General features: G+C 42.9%; 1 pseudogene; it reads left to right on the top strand.

The window, feature by feature from the left end:
- The first annotated feature begins 444 nt into the window (after window positions 1-444).
- On the top strand, window positions 445-3,681 carry LOC148789814 (uncharacterized; annotated as a pseudogene).
- Window positions 3,682-10,151: the final 6,470 nt, after the last annotated feature.

Raw genomic sequence — 10,151 nt, 5'->3', positions numbered from 1 at the left:
CCCATCACACCCAAAAAAACAGTTCCAACCACTGCACTACAGTTTGTTAGCTACCACACAAGCACACATGCAATCACCAAGTACTGGCCTTAGCAACGCAAGGAGAGAGCAGATAGCAGGAGAGCAAGAGCACTACTGCACTACATATGAACACTGAGAAACCTCTTAGAAATGTCAAGGTGCTCAGCTCTGTCAGGTATTTAACCGTATTCTTTCTGTCACTCTTATCATGAGTTCATAACAGATTCAAAGTGTACAAATCAAGGCAACATAAACAGGTTTTTTGCTTTTTTACAAGACTAGTTCATTAGAGGTGAGCATACCGCCTTACTCATAACCAAGTCGGGTAGTTTGATTCATTCTGGTGTAATGGGTAGTGTTGTCAGAGACTTCTTCTGATTGTACTTATTCCTACTTTTTGTTTGGAACTGTAATTGTTCTGTGATGAGCTCCGATGTAGAAGCTCTGCTTTCACTTCTGAAAGATTTGACAGTACCACCTTCGATCATATCGAGCTGGAACTCGAATGATTCCACGCCTTATAACTGGCAAGGAATTCAGTGTGATGATCCTAAACAGAATGTAGTCACCCCGAACTTGTCGGGTATGGGGATTTCTGGTTCACTAAGACCGGAGATTGGCCATCTGAGATCACTCAAGACTATTGACCTTGGAATGAACAATTTATCGGGCTTGATCCCGGCAGAGTTGTCGAACTGTACTCTGCTTGAATACTTGGATCTATCGGTGAATGGTTTCGACGGTGATATGCTCGGAAAATTAGTATACTTGAGGAATCTGAACACAATTTATCTCTACAGTAATGGGCTCACTGGTTCCATCCCGTCCAATGTAGGAAACATGACTGATCTTATTTCTCTGTGCCTTTATAGTAATCAATTATCAGGCATGATACCAGAATCTATTGGGAATTGTACTAAACTGCAAGAACTCTATCTCAGTAAAAATCACTTAGTTGGAGCTTTGCCTGGTAGCCTAAGTAATCTTCAGTACCTTGCATTCATGGATGTCAGCTTGAACAGACTTGAGGGCAGGATTACGTTGGGGGGTTCAGGTAGTTGCAAGAATTTGCAGAGGTTGGTTTTGTCATACAATCACTTTGATGGAGACTACCATCAGGCTTGGGCAACTGCAGTGGCTTAACAACCTTGGCTGCCCTGGGTAATAAATTAACAGGTCAGGTCCCTGCTTCCTTTGGATTACTAACTGAACTTGAGCTGCTTTACCTTAATGAAAACAAATTCTCTGGCAAAATACCGCCTGAGATCGGGAGCTATAGATCCTTGAAGACATTACACTTGAATGTAAACCAACTACAGGGGGAAACCCAGAGTGAGTTGGAATCATTGAGTAATTTAGAGGATCTTTGGTTGTTTTCCAGTCAATTGACTGGAGAGATTCCAATAAGCATTTGGAAGATTCCAAACCTTAAACATCTCCTAGTTTATCAGAACAATTTGTTTGGGGAATTACCTTCGGAGATTACTGAGCTCCACCATCTGGAAAATATTTCGATGTTTGAAAACCATTTTTCTGGAGTCATACCCCAAGGGTTAGGAATCAATAGTAGCTTGGTTCAATTGGAGTTCATTAACAATTCATTCTCTGGTGAAATCCCACCAAACCTCTGCTTTGGAAAACAATTGAGAATTTTGAATATGGGTCTAAATCAACTTCAAGGTAACATACCTTCAGATGTTGGGCGTTACTCATCCTTGAAAAGATTGATTCTAGAAAGAAACAATCTTACCGGCCCCCTTCCTGATTTTGTGCAAAATCCGGATCTCTTTTTCATGGACGTTAGTGGTAATAAAATAACAGGAACAATTCCTTCAAGCATGGGGAACTGTACCAATCTTGACACAATTAATTTGTCCATCAATGAACTTACAGGGTCTATACCTCAAGAACTAGGAAACCTTGTGAACCTAGGGCGGTTAAATTTGTCTCATAACAATCTCTTAGGTACATTGCCTCCACAGATCTCAAACTGTAAGAATTTATTGGATATGGACCTGGGGTTGAACTCCATCAAGCCTAAGAAGCTTAACCCAATTATCGAAGTTGAAACTGAAAGAGAATAAGTTCAATGGGGGTATTCCAGATTTCTTGGCAGCATTTAATAACTTTCTAGAGCTGCAACTTGGAGGAAATCTTCTTGGGGGTGAAATCCCTTCATCAATTGGATCCTAGTCATTTCTTTGAACCTCAGTGATCATGGACTGACTGGGGAAATTCCATCAGAGATTGGGAAGTTGAATAAGATTGTAAGCTTGGATATATCTCACAACAATCTTTCAGGAAGTTTGGAAGTTCTTGATGCACTCCGATCATTGATGGATGTGAATGTTTCATATAATCTCTTCACTGGTCCTGTACCAAATACATTAATTAAATTGCTAAAGTCCTCTCCTTCATCATTCTTGGGGAACCCAGGAATCTGTGTTCCTTGTCTTCTTGGGGATGGCTCCAATTGCACCATGAACAGCAATCTTTACTCCTGTAATCATCGATCCAGTGATCATTCACATCCTCTACCCCGAGCTCCCCCTGAATCTCTGCCTCCAGTACGACCACTACCACGGATATGTGTAGATCCACCACTACCACTCCTGCCAGGCTGGGCTCCTCGAGCCCCACTTCTGCCACCTCGACCTCTCGACACTGCAAATGCTGATTTATCGGAGACATTAGAGTCCATAGATCCAATGGAAGCCCTCCGAAGACGAGCAAACACCTCCTCTAAAGATGGAAGAGCAGATCCCCCTAGTATCTAGGCTCGTACTGGTTCATAATCAAACTTCAGCCCCACCAGAAACCGTGTCACATCAAGCTGCTCTCGCTGTTGCTGTTTGACTTTGACATCTGAAGTGAGAGGATGATAGACATTTAACTCATTACGGATATTCCTCACACTGGCATAGTACTCCTCAAGACTCTAATTTCCCTGTTGCAGATTGAAGTATTCTTGATACAGTTGATATACCCTAGTGGTATTATCCTGACCTAAATACAGTTTCTTAGCATGATCCCACACCTCTTTGGCTGTGTCAAGAAACTTGAAATTCACACTGATTTTGGGTTCCATACTATTCCACAACCATGTAATGATCTGTGCATCTTCTTGTTCCCAGTCTTCACACTCTTGAGAATTAGCGGGGGGTTTCTCCTCTCTTATATGCTTCACTTTCTTCTTCGCCTTCAGAAAAACCTCTACAGATTTGGCCCAAGGGACATAATTCTCTCCATTCAGTTAAATGGAGGTCATTTGGACATTCAGGTAGTCAGTAGATATCATGACACTAGGTTTACTATCACTGTTATCTGCCTTTGCCGAACTCCCTTATCACTGAATTCTGAGCACTGAATTATGAGCACTACACACTGCACACTTCACCGAAATCTGCACACTGATTTCAACAGTAATAAATGCTGAGAACTGCAACACCACAAACCCTACTCATCGAAATCTGCACACTGATTTCAGCAGTATTAAATGCTGAAAACTGCAACACCACAACCCCTACTCACCGAAGTCTACACACTGATTTCAGCGGTATCAAATGCTGAAAACCACACTTGTAACACCACCAACACTAATCCACAACTATAGGAAGTTTCACCATTAGGTAGATACTATTGCCCTTCGAATCACACACAAACCAGAATAAACCCTAGCATAAACCCTAGCATACTGCAATCTGAAAACCCATCATGCGAACTCTACTACACCTCTCATGTATTCCATAACCGAAAAAAATATGCAAAAAAAACTTTACCTCATCGCCTAAAGGCCAACCACACGAAGGGCTGAGACACCACTGCACCACACATACCAGCCCTAACTAGGGCTTAGAAACCACCGCAACCAATCACCAACGACACAATCAGAGGCATAGGAACCTCCTAGGGAAGAGGGCGATCACTCCTTTTCAGCCCTTTTCCCAGTCTCCAACTCACAGCTGAGAAACCCAAGAGAAACCCTAATTCGAATGCACAGAAGACAGAATTCTAGCAAGTCTGATTTGGTGAACCTCGCTCTGATAGCATGTTGAAGTTTGACCTGCCCTAGAATTCTGTCTTGTTCGTTGACTGTAAAGTAAAGTAAACAGCAAGAAGTAGGAGAGGAAAGAAGAAGAGAGAAAAGAGAGGAAAGAGAAAGGCTGGTTTGTATTAGAGAAAAAGTTAATCCCTAGATTCGGCCAGACCTGTTATTATATTATTAACCTATTGGAAAAGACTTGAGTGCCCTTCTTTAAGTAAGAGGCACTCGAACTAACATAACAGTACATATCAATATTCTCAACAAGTACAAAGACTGAAATATCCCTTTACACACTTGACACATCAAATCACTAACTGACAAAAACTTAAAAAAATTGGAACCAAGTACTTGAATGACTCAAAAGACATATGGACCATGTCATCCTCTACCAATTGTCTTCTCGGAGGCCAAATACTGAAAAAAAAAGACTGGGGAGGAAATGTTATTTACTAAGCAGTTAAAGGCATGTGTAATACTGCTAATGGACAACAAAATAATGGGAAACTTTGGAACATTTAAAACATTTGATAATGAAACACCAAAGGGAAAAGATATAGATCCTTAACCACCAATGGAAGGGAATGATCCATTAGCTAACCTCACTTTATCTTTGCTAGAGAGAAGGGTGTAAGACTAAAAAAAATGTTGACTTACTAGTCATATGGTTGGTAGCACCGGAATCAATAATCCACAGGGGTCCACTGAAGATGGCACTGTAATCTGAAGTGCTATACTCGAAGTAGCAAGAAAGAAAAGAGAATGACAGAAAAGAATAGAATGTCAAGCTGTACTAGCCAGTCGACCAGTTCTTTATTTATAGATGAATATAGTACAAGGTACAAGAAATTACTGGGATGCCCCTGATTAGTGATGGGACACCCAGATGACTTAAATCATTAAACGGGATTAGGCCCATTAACACAAGCCCAGTTACAAGATAAGTTAAACATAAGAATGGGCTAATAAGAACTCTTATCAACCGAACATAACTCTAGCATTCTAACACTCCCCCTCAAGCTAAGCATAGATATCAATCATGTTTAGCTTGCCAAGTATGTCCCTGAACTTCGTTGATGCCAGCCCTTTAGTTAATAAATCTGCAATCTGCATCTTTGATGGAGTATAAGGCACACAGAGTTCTCCTGAAATAATTCTCTCTCTGACAAAGTGTCGATCAATTTCAATATGTTTTGTCCTGTCATGCTGCACAGGATTGTTGGCAATGTTGATAGCAGCTTTATTATCACAGTACAGCTTGAGAGGACTATCTGTCTTGATACCAAGCTCATTAAGGAGAGTCCTGAGCCATAAGAGTTCAGCAACCCCGTGTGCCATAGCTCGGTATTCTGCTTCTGCACTTGATCTAGCCACAACATTCTGCTTCTTACTGCGCCATGTGACTAGGTTTCCTCCCAAGAATGTACAGTAACCTGAGGTTGATTTTCTGTCTCCAACAGACCCAGCCCAATCAGCATCAGTGTAGGCTTCAATTTCAAGTCTGCTGTTTTTTCTGAATAAAATTCCTTTCCCTGGGCAAGTCTTCAAGTATCTGAGGATTCTTTCCACTGCTCTCATATGAGGGGTCTTTGGTGAGTGCATGAATTGACTGACAACATGTACTGCATAGGCAATGTCTGGCCGAGTAAGGGATAAGTATATCAGTTTTCCTACCAACTTTTGGTACCTTTCCTTATCACAGTATTCCTCACCCATTGATTCTTGTAATCCATGGCTTGGTACTATTGGAGTGTCTGCTGGCCTGCACCCCATCATGCCTGTTTCCTCTAGGAGATCTAGCACATACTTTCTTTGACATATGCAGATTCCTTCTCTTGATCTAGCAACTTCAATTCCAAGAAAGTATCTCAGATTTCCCAGGTCTTTTATCTCAAATTTTGAGGCTAAGAACTCCTTCAGCCTCTTCATCTCTCTCACATCATTTCCAGTAATCACCATATCATCCACATACACAATGAGTGTTGTAAGTTTGTCATCCTGTCTCCTTGTAAACAATGTATGATCTGCACTGCTCTGAGTGTACCCTACTTTCTTCATGGCCAAACAAAGTCTCTCAAACCATGCCCGGGGAGATTGCTTCAAACCATATAATGCTTTCCTTAGTTTACATTACCTTCTTTCCAACATCATATCCAGGTGGGGGTTCCCTGAACACCTCTTCATGAAGATCACTATTTAGGAAGGCATTCTTCACATCCAGCTGATGAAGTTCCCAAGAGAATTTTGCTGCTAGTGATAGTAGAACCCTGATTGTGTTGAGCTTTGCTACTGGGGCAAAGGTTTCCTTGTAGTCAATTCCTTCCTTTCGTGTAAACCCCTTTGCCACGAGTCTGGCCTTGTACCTCTCAACTGACCCATCTTCCCTGTGCTTTACTGTGAATACCCACTTGCACCCAACAGTGCCTTTCCCTTCTGGCAGGTCCACCAATTCCCATGTCCTTGCTTTCATTAGGGCTTTCATCTCCTCATTCATGGCTTCTTTCCACCTTGGATCAGATGCCGCCTCTGAATACCTGGAAGGGACACATACAGAGGAAAGAGCAGACACAAAGGAATGATAGGCAGGGGATAAGTGTGAGTAAAAAACATAATCGGCTATGGGATGCCGAGTGGTACAAGAACGAACAGGCTTACGGAGAGCAATAGGAAGATCCAAATCTGAATTGAGTGAATCAGAATTACCTTGGATTGCAGAGACAGATTGATCTGAGTTCAACTGGTTGCAATCATGAGGTTGAGGGGCCTTCTTCCTTCTACTGTATGTAAGTATCTCTTTCTCTTGTTTACTGGAACCTTCAGAAGTATCAGCCGAATCTGGAGAAGCAACTGGCACAGTGGAAGTCTCACTAGGTTGACCCGGAATGTTATAGCTAGTAGTAGTGGAAGGTGCTGAAATGGGAACAAAATAAAAGGGAGAATGAGAATCCTCTTCCAACCCACTACTCTCCCCCTGAAGAGGATTCTGAGAAGACCCGAAATAGGATTGAGACTCAAAAAAGGCTGCATCCCTGGTGACATATTTTTTCTTGGAGACAGGATCATAACACTTATACCCCTTCTGCGTAGGAGAGTACCCCAAAAATATTCCCTTTGTAGCCTTAGGATCCAGCTTGGTCTTCTTTGGATCTTTCACATGTATGAAGCATGTACAACCAAAAACCCGCGGGGGAAGAGGAAATTCTGGAAGAGTGGGACACAAAACAGAGAAAGGGGTCTTCATACCCAGTACCTTAGATGGCATCCGATTTATCAGGTATGATGCAGTGAGAACAGCTTGAGACCAATATTGCTTGGGCACATTGTGCTGGAAAAGAAGGGCTCGAGCTGTCTCCAATAGATGTCTGTTCTTGCGCTCAGCGACCCCATTTTGCTGAGGGGTGTAAGCACACGATGATTGATGTAACATGCCTGCATCTTCCATGAATGAGTTCAGGGATCTTTCAAAGTATTCAGCTGCATTGTCTGAACGGAATTGCTTGATCTTTTTATCAAATTGTGTTTCAACCATCTTGCAAAACATCATAGTTATCCGGGGAACTTCTTCACGTCCTTTCAACAGATAAATCCAAGTGCACCGAGAATAATGGTCAATAAAACTGATGAAGTAACGGAAGCCATCAATGGAAACAATGGGTGAAGGACCCCAAACATCAGAATGAACCAAGTCAAAAGGGGCTTGAATTTCATTACTAGAAATTGGATACATTGATCTACATTGTTTTGACATTTGACACACATCACAAATTAAACTCTGACTCGAAATGCCCTTACATAATTCGGGAAACAACATTGCTAAGGAAGAAAAGGACAAATGACCTAGCCTAGCATGCCACAAGTGCAGCCTAGCTATTGACTCCACACTCTCCGGACTAGTAGTAGAAGCTTGCATGGCTGAGCTGACATCTTCATCAAAGTAGTAGAGGCCCCCATACTCATGACCACTCCCAATCGTTTTCCTCGTCAATCTGTCCTGGAAGACACGATGAGAAGGAAAGAAAGTTATACTGCAGTTCAAGTTTTTTGTAAGCTTTGAAACAGATAACAGATTTGAGGTAAGACTAGGAACATGTAGGACTGATTTAAGAGAGAGATCCTTGCTTAGGTCAACCACCCCCTTTCCAGAGATGGTGGAGAGGGACCCATCAGCTACTCTCATCTTATCCTGGCCAGACAACAAATGATATGTGGAGAATAAGGAGGACATATGTGTCATATGGTCAGTGGCTCCGGAATCAATCACCCAAGAGGTAGAATTAATGGAACTAGATGCACTAAATGCAGAGGCTGTACCTGATTTGGCAAGAGAGGTGGAAGCTAAAGAATTGTTCTTCAGACGGGCTAATGCCCGACTGAGAACCTCTACCTCACTAGCTGTGAAGCCCAAAGTACTTGGTCCAGAGGAGTCGGCAGCCTGCCTTGCGGTGGAAGATGACACTGTCTGAATACTCTGTGAGTTGTCACTACTGTTGTTGGTGGCAAGATTCCCACTTGCTGTGTGGCCCTTCTGTTGCCTTTTGTCCTTTCTCAGAGCAGCTGGCTTCAGATGAGGGTACAGGACCCAACATTTCTCCTTTGTGTGTTTCTCACCACCACAATGTGTACACTTGAGGGACTTCTTGTCTGAAAATCTATTCCCCTTAGTGGAGACTAAGGCTGAATGTTCTCCAGGTTGTTCTGTTGACTATGTCTGGGAGTCAACTTGCATCTCCTTTCTCTTTACTTCTTCATTCCTCACCAGGTAGTAGACATGGTGAAGCTCAGGTAATTCATCTCTCCCTAGAATCTGTGACCTTATACCTTCATATACAGGGTCAAGACCCGCCAGAAACTTGAAGGCTCTGCCCTCCTCAATCTGCTTATCATGCCTCTCCTTATCATTAGCATTTTCCCAATCCAAAATCAAATGGTGGTCAAGCTCTTCCCAGAGGCCTTCCAGTGTTGCAAAGTAGGTTGCCACGGACATGTCTCCTTGCCTTAGGGCTGCAATGTCTTGGTTCAGCCTGTAAATTCTAGCATTGTTCTTTTTCTGGCCATATGTCTTAGATACTTTCTCCCAAATTTTAGCAGCTGTGGGGAAGTGATGAACAGTTCTGGCCACCCTAGGAGTCATAGAGGCCAGCAACCAAGACATGACTGTGGCATTTTCCTTACGCCACACGGTGTATTCAGGACTGCCAATTTCTGGTTGTTTCTTGTCTCCATCCAAATAGCCTGTGAGGTCACGAGAGGTAATGAACAGCATTGCTGAGACAGACCACTCTCTGAAGTTATACTCATCTAGCAGCACACTTGTAATCTGCAAGCTGTGCAGATTAGGGTTTTCCAGGTTTGAGGACCTTGTAACAGGTCTGTTATCTCTAGAGGAAACTTCACCGGATAGTGAGGACATCTTGACTTCAGTCCAGGAGTTGTTCACAGTGCTGTAGTTGATTCTGTTTAGGACTGGCCGAAGTGGTTACAGTGTTCACCGTGCTGGTAGAAGTGTTCACAGTTCGGGTACTGAACCAGTTCAGTACTGATAACCGAATTTGCAAGTACAGGGCTGCTAACTGAACCAGTTCACAGTGCTGTTTAGGACTGGCCGAAGTAGCAAGTACAGGGCTGTAACTGAACCAGTTCACAGTGCTAGTAACTGAAGTTACTTCAGTTAGGGCTTGTTGTGCAACTTGAAGTAACTGTGCAGTGCAGTAACTGAAGTTCACAAAGTAGGACGGATAACCAACCTGAAGAGAATCTGTAACTGAAGTTACCACAGTTCTGCCCAAGTCTTGCTGGGGCACGAAGCTGCAACTGTAGAGAAGGCTAAGTCTTTACCACTTGTTCTGCGCAAGTCTTGCTGGAGCACGAAGCTGCAACTGTAGACGAAGCTCTCCCTCTTTCGGCTAGTGCTAGGACTGCTGAAATCAGTCCTCAACTAGGTCTGTCCTATACAGACCTCTCTTAGTAGCCCAATAGCTACTCTTTGCTGGAGATAATCTAGTAGGACATCTACTTCTGGGTCTTACTTCTCTTGAGTCCTACAACCAAGAGAAACCCTAGGTTCGAACTTGCTTTACTCTCTTACACT

This window comes from Nelumbo nucifera, chromosome 8 (genome assembly GCF_055504915.1).
Source record: "Nelumbo nucifera cultivar China Antique chromosome 8, China Antique-T2T, whole genome shotgun sequence".
In the NCBI taxonomy this organism is placed as follows: Eukaryota; Viridiplantae; Streptophyta; class Magnoliopsida; order Proteales; family Nelumbonaceae; genus Nelumbo; species Nelumbo nucifera.
Note: the sequence above shows the minus strand (reverse complement) of the source record. Positions and strands in the feature narration are given on the sequence as shown.